The following is a 15,069-nucleotide window of genomic DNA, read 5'->3' as shown; positions in this document are numbered from 1 at the left end:
GTTTATGATCTGATTTGATCTACGAAACCGAGTTCAAGAAATCACCGAGCGGTACCGATTTCAATATGATATTGACCTCGATCTAATTTGCAGAGTCCTTGTCTGGTCGATATTACGTATATGCCTGTTCGTTCTTTTAACCTGCCTTTTCTCATACTCTGTAAGTATATTCGCTTTCGATCAAGGTTAATAGTTTTGCTGTTATAGGCTTTACAACAACGTACCGCGACTCTCTTAAAGTCAATTATTTCAAACTTTCTCTAATAAAGATAAAGATTCGAGAAACAAATAAGTATCGAAAGCAAGTAGAAGGAGATGATGAAATTTTGATTAGATCGTCTCGTGACTCGGTTTGGCAAGCTGATAAATATTTGACTGTGTATGTCAAAGTATACGTGCAAAAGAAAAAAGAGAAAAAAGAGAAAAAAGAGAAAAAAGAAAAAGAAAAAAGAAGAAAGAAGACACAATTTCTTTGAATACTCTTCGCAAGCAGTTATTTTTAATTTATCGAGACGTACGCGTCCGTACGATCCACCGATATTTATTATTCGTACTTTACTTACTAAACGAACTGCAGCGATCTTCTCTCGTTTGCTCGTGGAACGATGTAAGATTATCAGCGTGGTAATTTAGTCGTTAATTGGTGTAGTAAATTTCTGCTTGCCTGGTGCAGCGAACGGATGAAACGGACTACGATATATAGCGCCAATTATACTTGGCAACCGAAGTTAATGTAGGCGGGCAATGTTAATGGATTAATACTCGATGGGGCTATGAAACAGGATGGACAATGTTCGTATACCGTCGAGTCGACGAAAGTTGACGACGAAAGCAAAGCCCCCGGCAGTTTCGTGGAAGCTGGCTATTCACGTTCTTCCCTTGTGACAGCCGGGAAACAAAGTGGAGCGCGATAAATCTCGATCGATTTTCTTCGTGACTACGGAGTGACGCGGGGCACGGTGTAGTAGACACGTCGAACGTGCAACTTGCACGGACTTTGATTTACTTGCTCGTTCAAGCGCGCTGTTATTTTACTTTTCCAATGTTAAAGATTCTTGCAACGTGCTTCGAAGACTTTGCACGCAACCAAAATTCCAATTTTCTCAATGGAAACATTGTACGGTTGTATCTTTAACGAAGAGAACAGTTCTCGCGCAGCCGTGATATTCCGATCGTTACTCACGAACGAATATCCAACGAATCAACTACTCGTTGTTTAGGAAGAGAAAGATCGGTGGATCGTGCTGTTGGTTCGTGATTGGGTAGGTTCGATATTTGAGAAAAACTATGCCCACGTTCTTTGTCAAGGCAAACGTAACTTGCAAAAATAATCTCGCTTCTAAGGATGCTGGGGAAAGGAATTAGGCTTTATAAAGGAAATGTTTATACGCCGAGCGCAACAGTTGAAATTTCAATTTCGTTTAAATATCAAACGTAGCGATGCACGATCGATAGCGAGGTAGACTCGAGATAGCCCGCCATCCCTACACGCTTATTATTTCTAGTTTGATTTTCTAATTGGTAAAATTTGATTCGACGGGATGAGAAACGGTATACGAATTACTGTGTCACTAGGCCAAGTTTATTAGTTAATGATTATTCGGCTTATGGTCTGGAAAACGCGGGTTTACATTGGTCGGTAGATGGTTTCTCGACCGGCAGGAGGTCGTGTATCTGGCGTTCAGTAAACGCTCGATCTCTCCATGCTGGTCAACGATATTCCATGTTTCCTGATTCTACTTTCGTAAACGAATCGACGATAGCCACTGATACTGGTGTATATGTGTCACGCGTACACTGTACGCATACATGCACTGCATCGACGTTTAACGAGCAGAGTTCATGCTCGTGGAAATAGCTTTTCTCACGATGATAATTTCTTTTCAACGTTTTTTCAATCTTCCACCTTATAACCGCTAGCCACTGAACGTTTCCGATCTACTCGATATTTTGCGCGCTTGTATGTGTGTAGCAGTAGTAGTAGTAGTAGTAGCAGTAGTAGTAGCAGTAGTAGTAGCAGTAGTAGTAGTAGTAGTAGTAGTAGTAGTAGTAGTAGTAGTAGTAGTAGTAGTAGAGCGTTATAGTTTTGTCTGATATTGAATTTACGTGACAATCCTATCTTTAGAGATGGCGTGATGAAAGTTTCTACCGACTAGAATAGGATAAACTATTTCTTCCTTTTCCTCAACTTTCTCTCTCTCTCTCTCTCTCCACTCCTTTTTAAAGAATAAACAGAAATGTGATTTTATGACTTTAGTTATTCGCAGTCGTTGTTTCTACGATATATGTATTTCGCTTTAGCCTATGTAAGATTTGCACGTGCTTTTGTCATCCAACTATCGGAATGTAATGAAAAATAAAACGGACAATACCGTGCGTTTCATCGCTAAAGCGTGCCTACGATTTTTATGCGGCAAATGCGGTCGATGTGAATCGATACGATACGCGCGTCAATAGTAAATTTATATGCCTGCGCGTGCGAGCTCTAGAAGCAATTACGTTGATTAGTATTGGCAAAGAAAGGAAGAGAGAAAGATGGAAAGAACGAAGGAAGATAAAAAATAAAACTCGAAAAAGATAGACGCAGTTCGGTTCGGGGAAATTTATCGTTCGCAAATGAAATATCCTCTGTACGCTGTGGAAAATGTCGGTGGCTTTGCTCGTCTGTACGACATTACCAGGATCTTGCGTTTAGGTTATTAAAATGTGCCACAGCTACGCGAAAATATTGACAGCTGAAAGTTCTTGCCTCTTTATTTCAAAGTTGGACGCGTCCCGGCTTTACCTTTGGAAGCCGTTATTCCCGCAAGTTCGCTTTTAAAAGCTACGAAGAGCAGGTGGTCCGGTGGCGGCGGCCACCTTTTTTCGCGGATCGAAATCGAGTCATCGAGGATTCTCGTATCGTAGCGTGACACGAGAGTGTTTTCGCGACGGAACGTTCATTCGCTAAGCCGCCGCTCGCTTGGCTTCTCTATGCTTCCATCCGATTACGAATCTTTGAACGCTTGGGCGACATTGAATTCGATGATCTAGCTGTTCGAATCTTCTCTTAAAAAGTTACGTTATGGCGATACATTTTTTGGGAAGCTAAGCTAAGACGTTCGTTCTGTGTGTTTGCTTGAACCGTTTAAACGGTACATCGATCCGGTTATTCGTATCGAAATAACCGATCCCGCGTTACGATATACGGATACTCTGGATAACGGGGAATCGCGAGCAGGTCGATGCTAAAAGATTCTTCGAGCAGGATACTTGTACCTTTCTGCATAGGTACGTGTAGGATGGAAAGCGGTGTATAGTTAAAACGCGGTGTAGTAGACCGAGAGAGCTTACGACGCGCAGCACGCTTTAGGCGTGCAACCTTGTACTCTAGCTAGCTGTACTCGTATATGGGTGCAAAGTTATACATATGTGTACGAAATGGACGCAGCTGGCTTAACAAAGGGTGTACGCGGATAATATCGTTGGCGCTGCTTCGCACCGTGTAGCTCGACGTCCGTCGCGTCACAGCGGATACCTTCTCCCGTGAATTGCAACTTTTCGGTTTTCTTTTGCCCGTTCGCCGTTTCGTCGATACTCGCGTTTCCAGAATTTCGTATTTTCATCTCTCTCCTTTATCTAGTTCTTCATCGGCATCGATCGCCCTTCCTCGCCACTTTTACTTTGTTGCGAGTAACCGTTCTGCATACTCGCTCAGACATCTGCCGTTTCCTCTGCCAATTGGCTAAATTTCACGAATTGGTTCGGCCCTATTTAGGCGATTAACGCGTTTCCATGGTAATCGGTAATTTGTATTTTTTCTGATTAACTTCTAATCTTTAATCGTATCGTAAGAATCAGTTTCGATCAACATCGACTGCCACGAATACGTGGAACACGGAATTTTCAGACGTAGAGAGGAAAGAGAAAGGAAGCAGATAAAACGAAACTTTGAGATTCGACGCTTCGAGAATCGTCTTCTTCGCCTATATTCCTAATAAAATTTATATTCTGGATAGTTCAGTTTCCCTTCTCCTTCGGCTTTGTTTCGTTCTCTGCGTCGAAGCCGTTTAAAACGCAATTCTAGTCTGTTTATCTACACGTGGACGTGTACGTCCGATGTAATGGACAGCGATACGCGACGAAAAAAACTGTCAGATTGGTTTGCAGCGGTAAAGCAACTGACGAGCGGAAGCGTCGATCCTGTTCGTCCAACTATTAAAGACAAGACAGAGAGAAAGCCAGCATAGAACGAAGATGGGTATTTTTTCGTCGATATTTCGCAATTCCAGGAGGCGCGAGCCTCGCGTTCCTCTTCTTTCGTGTCGATTGCTCGTGCACGCGAACCAGCTGCGCGAGACACGGCGCGTTTCCTTCTTTTTAAAATTATTTAGCACATCGACGGCGATGTACTCGTGCTGACGAGATATCGAGTTCGAACGACCCTCGAGCTCGAACGTTCGGTCGATCCATCGGACGAGCGTACACGAGGCAGACAGGCGAAAACAAAAAACGCTTTTCAAATCACGAATCGATGTTTTACGCCACGCCCGATCGAGTTTGAAATTTAATCGGTGCGCTTGAAATACGCGCGTATCACCGGTTTCGCGTTTAGATCGAGCTTTAACTCGGTCTATTCGTAACCGTCGAGCTTGGCCTGTTGATTCGATTCGATGTTGATTCGATTCGATGTTGATTCGATTCGATGTTGATTCGATTCGATGTTGATTCGATTCGATGTTGATTCGATTCGATGGTGATTCGATTCGATGTTGATTCGATTCGATGTTGATTCGATTCGATGTTGATTCGATTCGATGTTGATTCGATTCGATGGTGATTCGATTCGATGTTGATTCGATTCGATGGTGATTCAAGGGTGGAAAAATGTTAAGACGATCAAGACGATCGAGACGAAAAAGCAAGTGAGCAATTGAGTCGCTGCAGGTAGTGGCCGCTATGGACAAATGGACCGGGATAACTTTAAATAATGAATTACGATCACAGTATAGAAATATCTCTACGATTGGTGTTTCTTGTTCTGAATCTGTTTGGAAAATTACAACTCCGACAAAATGCTCGTCGCTTTCGTGCGTATCTTCGACCAAAGTTTAAGTAAACGTTCGAAGGAATATTTCACCTTTTAACGTAAGAATTTCATGTATACGAAATCTGTGGATTTTATTAGTCTATTTGCGTCAAACTTGCGTTCCAAGGTAGGTAGATTTTTGGATGAAATATTTGAACTTTCCGACGAAAGATGGCAAAAGTGCGGTAATTGGCTAATCTCGACGGTTTTACGTGGCCGAGAATGTCTCGATGAATAAAATATGAGAAAAATGTTTGAAATCGATCTTTGTGAATGCGGACGTTGTGAATATTTAAAGAATTTCATTTGAGGATAAAGGATACCTTTACTGCGTTGTAGTGAAAATAAAAGGGGAAAGGAAAAGGAAATAAAAAGAAGAGAGAAAAGAAAAGGGAAAAGAACGATATATCTGCGCTTGTGCTGGCCTTAAATTCAGAAATTCACGCGTATGCTCCTTTTTTCCTTAAATATCGATCCTACTCGCTCCGACTAGACCATAAACTCCGCTATTCCGCAAGACGTGTGCTGAGCTTTCGGATCTCGTTTACCAAGTTCGTCGATCGAGATAGAAGGGATTTCGGACGGTGGCCGAAGAAGATGGAAACGAAACTACGAGATGGAAGAAATCCGGAGCAGGGTTCATTAGGAACGCGTCCTACCAAAGGAAAAATAATTTTATCCGACGTTTGCCTTATTTTAGTTTGTTTCACCCACTCGTAAGCAGATTCTGATTCTACGTTTATTTACGACCGCTATTTCTATTAAGTATCAGAAATTACTATTTCTTTTTTTTTTTTTTTTTATTCAATTCCTCTTCGTCTGTTTATTTCGTTTTCGTTGATTAATTTTTCCATGGACTTTCAAGTTATATCTTACGAAACGAAAACGATTAACGCAAATTTTACGTATTTTTTTCTCGTAAGACACATTTTCTCCGAGTAAGCAAACTCCTGTTCTTGATGACAACGATTTCGAGGATTTTTTACGCAACGTCAACTTTTCATCCCTACGTGTCTAACAAAGTTTACAAGTAAGAAGCAAGAATACTCGAAGGTGGAAGACATTTTCCGCGTCAAAGCGTATCGTTATCCTCGAGTACCGAACGAATACGTACGTTAACCTTATTAACCTTGTTTACCTTGAACTTCGCTATTAGCTTTTTGTTACGTACGCGATGGCCTTTAAGCGATTTAACCTAGGAAACAGTTTTATTCGATTCTTGCATGACTGGGAACAATTTTTTCCCTCGATGATCTTCGATCAAGGCAAATCCCTCGACTTTCGTACGAATTTAGATTCTCTCGTATAATTGTCGCGGTCGAATCGTGTTTTTCGTAAAACTTTCAAGGCGAACGTCGAACTTTGTCCGATTTTCCCAAATGTACCAGCATCTGTTCACGGACGTTCGCACACAGACAACGTGTCCACGACAACAGGTTTTAAAACAGGTGCACCAAAACGAACGACGAGTTTTCAGAGAGTCGAGTTTCAGTTGAAAAAACGTTACGCTGGAAGATGCAGAAGTACGCAACTTGCTGGTCGAACGTATTCACGAGAGTGCGGGTATCGCGTTCAGAACGTAAGAAAGAAGGGAAAGAGCTTGATCGCTCGATGCAAGTAGCGAGCCGCATAGATGGAGAGCTGTCGTCCTGTTAACGAAAAAAAAAAAAAAAAAAAAAAAAAGAAGAGGAAAAGAGAGAGAAGAACGGCCTGGCAAAGCTGATCGGGCGCTCTTACCGACCGATTCGCGCACGAAAAGAAGAACATTCGCCACGAGGTCACGTTGCACCCAGTCTTCCATCCACTATCATCCGTTGTACGATGTATGCGCGTTTACTTATGTGCGCGTGCCGTCGCGTTCCTAATCACCCTGTTTCACGGTTAATCAGCCGAGTGGCCGGAACACGGAGAAGGTCGGAGAATAGGGTGAGGCGCGTAACAGAGGAGACGAGATAGCTAGGACAGACAGAGAAGAAGATCGAACGACGGATAAAACGAGAAGGACGAAGATGCAGAGAAAGGGAGACAAAAATTGTTGCAGGAAGACACAGAAAGAGGCCACTACTGATACGAAAAGAGGAAGCGAGCGAGAGCAACGTGAACGAGAAACGACGAGAGACAGACAGAGATAGGGAGAGAAAGATTCGTGCTAGTTGGTATAACGTGTATTACGTGTAGCACAGACAGAGAGAGACAGAGAGAGTGGAGAGGGGGGAGAGAGAGGCAGAGAGAGAGAGAGAGAGAGAGAGAGAGAGAGAGAGTGGATGATAAAGAGGGAGGGAGGGAGGGTGGAGAAGGGAAGAGAGCGCATATCGCAGTTAAGTGCTCTCGATATATATCGCACCTGATCAATTAAGCTGCTTATCACGCCGAAATCACTGGTTAGGCTGCCGGTACTCCATCCACCCCTTTTCAACGACGATTATCTCGTGTATCGTTCGATCGGCCCGCGATTCTTTCTCTTGATCGACGTCGGCGACATTTCTGCCCACGTTTCGCGTCTCACACGGTGCGTCTATTTTGTTGGTTTACGCGACGGAACGATAAACAGGTGGAGTCTGTCCCGAGGCAAGGGTGACCAGAACGGTCGCAACGAGCCTTCCACCCTAGCGAGTCCCGCTCCTCGCACGACTGACTGAAGCCTAGAATCGAGGCTTGCAACCAACCCTCCGCCCCCACGACCCTTCACCCCTTTCAAACGTTGGGGAGGCCACGCAAGTGGCGCCACGAGCTTGCAAAACCTCGCCTCATCCCCTTCTACCCACCCATTCTGCATCCTACCATCGAACGCTGCTCTCATCTACGGGGTGGCGCGCGCGGTTAAATTCTGGCATCCTCGTGCTAGCACGGTTTACATCGTTTCGCCGCGATCGTTTTAATTTCGTTCGACCGTACCGGCTCGTCCGTATCGTACAATTCCCCGTGTCTTCGTTACAACCGGCAAGAAATATTTTTTTCCTTTTTGCATCCCTATCCCCCTTCTTCCTTTGCCCTAGCCTGTCCTCGATCGATTCTTATAATTGTCAAAAAGAGGTTGCTCCTAGTATCCTCAACGACGACGAACCCTCTTCATTTTACAATTTGCAGCACCATCTAACGCGTGTTATATCTGTCGAGTTTACTTGCGACAGGGAATTTCAAAATTTCAATGTCGAACGTTGATACGCGTTAATAATTATCGATCGAATCTAATAACTGATCGATAATTTGTCGTTCGTTCGAATTGTCTTGTCCGTAACGATCCACTCTGCGCGTCATCTGCGTTGATAAGTCGTTGATCGTCCGATTGATCCGAGGAGACTCCGCGTGACTGTTGTTCAGCGCACGCTTGACACGAATATCGGCCGATGATTGTTCGAGAATCGTTCCGCGATCAGTAGTTCGAGAGATACTTGGTATCGCGCTACTCCATGTCCATTGCACGTTACACGGTAATTTACTTTTCGTTTTCTATGAGAGCAAATTCATCCGTGGAACAACGATATCGAGCGTTCGCTTGCGATATAAACGGTGAAAGGGATAAAACGTTCCACCAATTGACGCGTGCATTTTGTACTTCGTTGTTCGAGTTAGGTTCGACGAAGCTCTGTCGGTAATGAAATTGCGTGCACTTCGTTCCAGCCGCTTTTTTCGTCGCACCATTTTCATTCAGTCACCTACTTCTCTCTCTCTCTCTCTTTCTTTCTTTCTTCCAGGAACAACCACCTGTAACCCCCCCCCCCCCTAGCCCACCCTCGGAGACAGACGTTCGTTTCAAAGTGTAAGCCCTCTCCTCCTTCTATCATCTTCCTTCAGCCACCCTCCTCTCTTACACTTAGCCTTGGCGGCTCTTTCCGCTCTTGGTCCGATCGACTGGATCGCAAATCGCACAAGACGATCCATCAAAAGACCATGCAGCCATACAGTACCCTCTTTCTCCTTCGTTTACCCCTGACTATCGACAGCACTTTCCAACTTATCTTTTTCTCAACGTGGTATACATAATTTTCGACTTGGGAACTTTCATACTTTATAGAACGTGAATGAGAAAAAGACGAAACGATGGGCCAGATTTCCCTTATAAATGAGAGATAATGTTTAAAAACTGGGATAAATGCATTTTTTCCACAAACGAGGTAAAAGCGCGATACGTTACATCCGTATTACGAATTTTTAAGCACTCATTGACTACGTGCGTACCTATAAATATTTTAATCCAAATATGCGTAATGTATTATATATTATTTCTTCGGAAGGATGATTGCGAGACAATGTTATTGTTAATTTCATTGCTATTCTTTCCTATTACTCTTGCCAATTTCAATGTCCAAAAATTTCAGCTTGTATTTACACTAACATCCGAAAACGAACGAACTTTACCGTCACAATGTAATTTTATTTTCTCATTTGTATCGCTTTTCCTTAAAGTTGCTCCGAATCTTAAAAATTAGGTTAGGTGTCCGAAATGATTTCTAGCACCAAATAGAAACTGCCTGATGAATCGATTTTGTTGCTATCCTCGAAAGTTTTTCATTTAAATCTTCCAACTTCTTTTCCATTTATTTCGTCGGACCTTCCGTAGATGGAATAGATCAATCTTGCGTGGCAATCCATCAAAAGAGCTTGCGACGCGCCTCGGTGTGTTTTCGGCGCGTTTATTTGTTGCCATGTACATCGTTTCTTTAACAACGTGTTTTCCCTCGTGGAGGAAGCAGTATAGCGTGCCTCTTTTTTTTTTTTCTTTTTTTTTTTGCAGTATTCGTGGTTCGATAAAACATTCAAGGTTTAAATAAATTTTGTCCGTTGGCGTTCACGCGATCGAAAGACTTTTCTTATTTTTTCTAAAGGCTTGCGCGTTCGTCTAAGATTGAGATTTCTGTATTTGGCTACAAAGTTACAACGTTACACGGTTAAAACGAGAGAGAAATGCGACAAAAGTCGCAATAAAAAGTGCTTCGTTCAATACACGTATCGAAATTGAAAAACTGTCGACTCGGTGCGGCGTTACTATTATTATTATTATTGTTGTTGTTGTTGTTGTTGTTGTTGTTATTGTTATTATTATTATTATTACTATTCTTATTGTTGTTGTTATAACTATTATACGCATGTAGTTCTAGTTGTTTCACGATACAAGTGCTGCACCATGCGGTCAAGTGCTGAGGTTAACCAAAACTAGAGTATACAAGAACCTATAAGATTAGGCATCTGCCCTGTTCGGTTGCACAGTAGCATAGACAAGAACCTATTTTAATTGTACGGTTCTACACTGAAGAGTTCGTATCCGTTTTTCCATCAGAAATAGGCAAGTATGAGAATGACAAAATCGCACGATAATAAAACTAATTGTCAGTTGCTTAAAGAAAGAGACTTTGATTGTTTACTACATTTTCTTTGGAGAAGAAAAGAGAATACTCTGTTCCGATGGAATAATTTTAATATATTTCTTATACGCGACAATGTTTTAGATGTAACGTTAGACCTAGTTTCTTTCATCGCGATAATGTTTTTGTTAGGTAAAACTTAAATATCAGTTTTTTATTAGTAAATCGGTGAACAGCCAATAACATTTCAGACGAAATGTATGTCTGGTATTTGCCTTACATGCGATTATAGGCGAGATGCAACGACACGAACAACACGTAACGACTAATTTGTGTAACTAATCATGCTCTTTATCCATCTTACTCGAGTTTATTAATTGTATAAATTTTGACAAACAAAGTATGAAACAAATATGGAGAGATGATGTTTGAGACTGAAATAGAAATCACTAACTAATTATGTATAATTTTATTGATTTTCGCAAATTATTATCACATATCCGATTAACTTTTTAACGAGTAGTACGTATATGTATAGTTCAATTCGTACCTGCGGTGACATTAACTAAATATGTATTTAAAATATATGTTTAACGTAGAGAACCTGCGGTTACTAGATTTTCTAAATTCAATCTTCTAGTAGATTACTTTTAAAAAATATGCTTATTGTCCAACTCTGTTTGTAATAGATGGTACGACTAAAATTTTTATTTCATTTTTTTTTTATTATTTAAAACAGGAGCAGAAACGTTTCATTGTGTTTTAAACGATCGTTAAAAATATGCGTTATATTTATTATTGAATGAAACTATAAATATACTCTGATCAATTTTTTTGTACAAACGTAAATTTTTAACATTTGCTTGAAATTTAGTTATCGCAACGAAAGTAATTTGTTTAATTATAATCTATTTCCCCGTTCCAGCTAACTGGCAACCCAATCACAGGATTACTGTCTAGCTTTTGTTTCATACGTTAGTGCTCGTTTTCCCTTAGCACTGTTTGAGAACAGGCAAAAAAATATTCATAAACCATAGCTATATACTAACCACCGTCTCTCTTTCGCTAACTTTTTGCAAGTTTTTAAAAAATTCGTTAGATTATCGTTAATCATTTGTTTCGAAGTCCAGTTACGAAACAAAGAAACACGGAAATAAATTTTCATACGTTCGAAACTTCGAGAAGAACGGAGACTTCCGGATAAAGAATTATAGGAATCGTGAAATTGGTATCAATTACATTTGCGGAGAACGTATCGTGCGTTGAATTACAGAAAAATTAGCCGGACATATCTGTTATTTCTAGAAAATATTCCCATTTGGTATACTCACCGAAATTCTGGAACGTAGAAGCTATCAGTTGATACGTCTTTGTCCATGCAGCAACAATAGCGTTTTGCTTCGTTGGCATTGGATTCGTTGGATTGATTCTCCGTGATATTCGGACAGAATATGGGCTTGTCTAACAATAGTTATCTAAGAAAATGCAAGAAACAGACGATAGATAATCAGAAACTGAAAAAAAAAAAAATATGTTCGGGAGATAGAAACAAATATAAATAAATACGATGGTATACACTTACTTTACACGTAAAAGTGAAAAATTCGCTGCGCGCAAATGATTAAAGTAACAAGTAACGCTAAACTTTTCTCTAATGAAGTTTTGTAAAGCGGTTGTATGCATCGAGGTTATATCGAGTGCATCGTTGGCGTTCGTGTCCACCATGTTCTTAAACTTTCGTCTTGCCATCGCGGCTGCTCTATGATCTTTCAACTCGTCGAATATGAATCCACGATTCAACGTTTTGTCATGTACACTTGGATACAGATAGATATCAGTGATACCCTCGAGGATCTTGTACAACTCTTGCAGAAATTCTTCCTCTCGTTTGTTCTTGGATGCACCATCGAAGAAAAGTCGACGATTATCAACCGATAATTAACGACGCCGATACGATGTCCATGTCTGATTTCGTAACCGTCGTGTTTTGTGCACGCGCTTCTCGCGCTACTTTTGAATCATTGAACGAGACGAATGCATATTCGCGAGTTGTTCCAGAAAATCAATCGCGATCCGATCAAACGACCGACTGTTTCGAACATCGGCGTTAATTCCACCTCGTAACAATCTCGATTTAAATAAGACTGTCGAGAACTAACTGATCCTCCTAAGCTTTCTCCCTTATTCCCTTCTTCCTTTTGTTTACTCACACAACCATACGGAGAATTCGTTGATATACTCGTGTGGTGGAACTTTATTCCTCAAATGGACCAATCGCAGTGATCGAAGCGTCTTACTGCCAATACAGCTGCAAAACATCTACAATTAACTCGGTTTGAAAATACAGATATAGATATACATATATACATCACAGGGGAGAGAACACGCATCCTATATTACATTTCACATTGTCTATAGTCTATAGTCTATAACGTTAAACAAGTAAATAGATTAGTTGTAGACTTACTTATGCTCACTATGGAATTACTATGGAAATTAGCATTATGGAAATATGAATACAGTTCTGACCTCTAAAAACCATAAGAATTAATGAATTCTAAGTAGATAATTATAATAGGAAAGTCATCGACTGTGAACTTGGTAACAATTGCCTATTTCCGTATGTGTATACGAACTTTCGAAAGTATTAGTTGCAATTTATATAAACCACGAAGTATCAGAAATTGTGACAGGAATTTATTTGCTACTCAAACGTTGTATCAAACAGATTACAAAATTAACTAGCATGGTTGTAGAATGCGAACAGATTGGGCAAGGACTATTACAATTAGAGTGCTTACCTAATCGACAATCTCTGTCCATTTTATTTATTATCCGTTTATTTCCTTTTCCATTTATTAACAAATTGTATTTAATCAAATTACATTATGACACGCATACTAAATTTCCAAACGCAGATATCCAGGTTTCGAATTCATAAATATCGTTCATGTGGATTATATTAGCTTACGCTTATTTTACTTACGTGTTTACTTTCTACGCGCATCTTCGCGTTTCACAATCAGTTTAACGTATTACTTCTTTATTTGAAACATAATACCCTCACTATCGAAAATATATCCTTTCCAAGAATATAACGACTCTTGTCGCCTAAGTATATGTATATATACGTTCGACCTGCCAGAGAGCCTCCCCTCCCCGCTCCTTGCCAACTGAAATTACCTAAGTAAACAATGGTGCAGGCGGAGGGTCAGTCTAGTGTCGAAAGTGGAAGCGATTAGACGTATTTTAGCGTCACTCCGCGACAAGTGTCGATTATTTTATTGCGTAGCAAATGCTTTCATAATCGTTCTTCCACCACTGAAGCACACGCTACTGTAAACTTCGTTTAACTAAGGTACATTGTTATTCAATAATTTACTAAGATTCCTCGTAGTCTAGTATTTGATTATCTTTTTTTTCTTCGATCGCCTTTCTTTTCCCTTTTTCTTTTTTTTTTTTTTTTCGTCATGTACCGGTAGTTCGAATATCAAGTTTTCAAGATGTAATTTAACTTTGATTGTTTCATTCTATTTTAATATTTCCACTTTTGCGCAGATTATTGCTTGGTTGTGAGGGAAACTTGGAAGCATCGGAGCATTAATAGAGGGATGCTGCGAAATTCGAAAGGACGAGATGAAAGTCAAGACGACGTCATCGCAGCGATCGATGATAAATGTGATAACTGTTGGACGAAACGTGGTAATATTTCATTTATTCTAAGGAAGGCAAACGGTATGCATACGTTTGTTTTCTCTACTTAATCGAATAATTGGTAACATTTATTCAATATCCAATCGACTTCGTTTCTCATACTCGAAAATACTCGTATTTCGTAATCTAACAAGTTCTAAATTCACGGTTTATTAAGAATACCAAGATGAAAAAGGCAAGATCAGATAAATTCCTTTTCTTATTTCGAAGAAATTGAATAAATTGTTTGACATTAATTTGACATAGATTCTCTGGCTTTTGTTTCATTTGAGTAAGAAATTCAAATTACATTTTCATTTTGCTTCGTTACTCGTAAATCGACTATGACAAATTGTTATTTCGACGTTTTGCGATAGATTTGACTATATTCTAAAAAGTACATTACCACAGACAGGTTTGAACAGGCTCTGCGCATCGCGTTTTTTTCGTATTGCGCAGCTTTGTTTAACTGTCGGTGGAAGCGCGCCATGTTTTATTAGAACGAAATCATATAATACGCGAAGCATTTGAACCTATAATGGCGGACATTCGATTTGACAGATAATTGTTAGAAATCGATCGTATTATGAAATATTCGTATACATATTTATCATAGACAATAGTAGAAAATACTACATTTTCTTTCGTATTCTTGTTATGATTTTAATATTTATGTTTTTGTATTTTTGATATAATATAGCGTACTATCTGTGGTAAATGGATAATAATTAATTCGGTAACACACAGTATAATCACAGTAAAATCAGTTCTAATTGCGTCCAGAGTATTCGTTAACGTTCAATGTAGAGATACATATTTTATAATATTCGGAAATTTGTTGATTCTATACGATCAACTTGTTTACGATTTGCCGCGACTGTCAATTTCCGTTGTTCGCGACGTATTTATTATATTTGCCTATCACGTAATAATTATAAACTATAAAATATTGTCTTCAACGATAAACTGTATATATACTGTTCCATCTTTTGTTACAGATATTAC

The 15,069-nt window shown here is 40.0% G+C and overlaps 1 protein-coding gene across 2 annotated transcripts in view; it reads right to left on the bottom strand.

Annotated features, from left to right (window-relative positions):
• The window catches only part of LOC139989383 (uncharacterized), a 61,933-nt gene extending 49,420 nt beyond the window's left edge, over positions 1-12,513 (bottom strand). The window contains exons 1-2 of one of the 2 annotated variants that reach the window (XM_072007693.1): positions 11,954-12,513; positions 11,703-11,846 (exon numbers count right to left, since the gene is read on the bottom strand). The gene's annotated coding sequence lies outside the window, so the exon portion shown is untranslated. Of the gene's footprint in view, positions 1-7,412; positions 7,689-11,702; positions 11,847-11,953 lie in introns of those variants that run through there. The other variant, XM_072007692.1, reaches the window with a different exon arrangement.
• Positions 12,514-15,069: the final 2,556 nt, after the last annotated feature.

Source organism: Bombus fervidus, chromosome 7, assembly GCF_041682495.2.
Source record: "Bombus fervidus isolate BK054 chromosome 7, iyBomFerv1, whole genome shotgun sequence".
Taxonomy (NCBI): Eukaryota; Metazoa; Arthropoda; class Insecta; order Hymenoptera; family Apidae; genus Bombus; species Bombus fervidus.
This window is presented reverse-complemented; position numbering and strand designations above follow the sequence as displayed.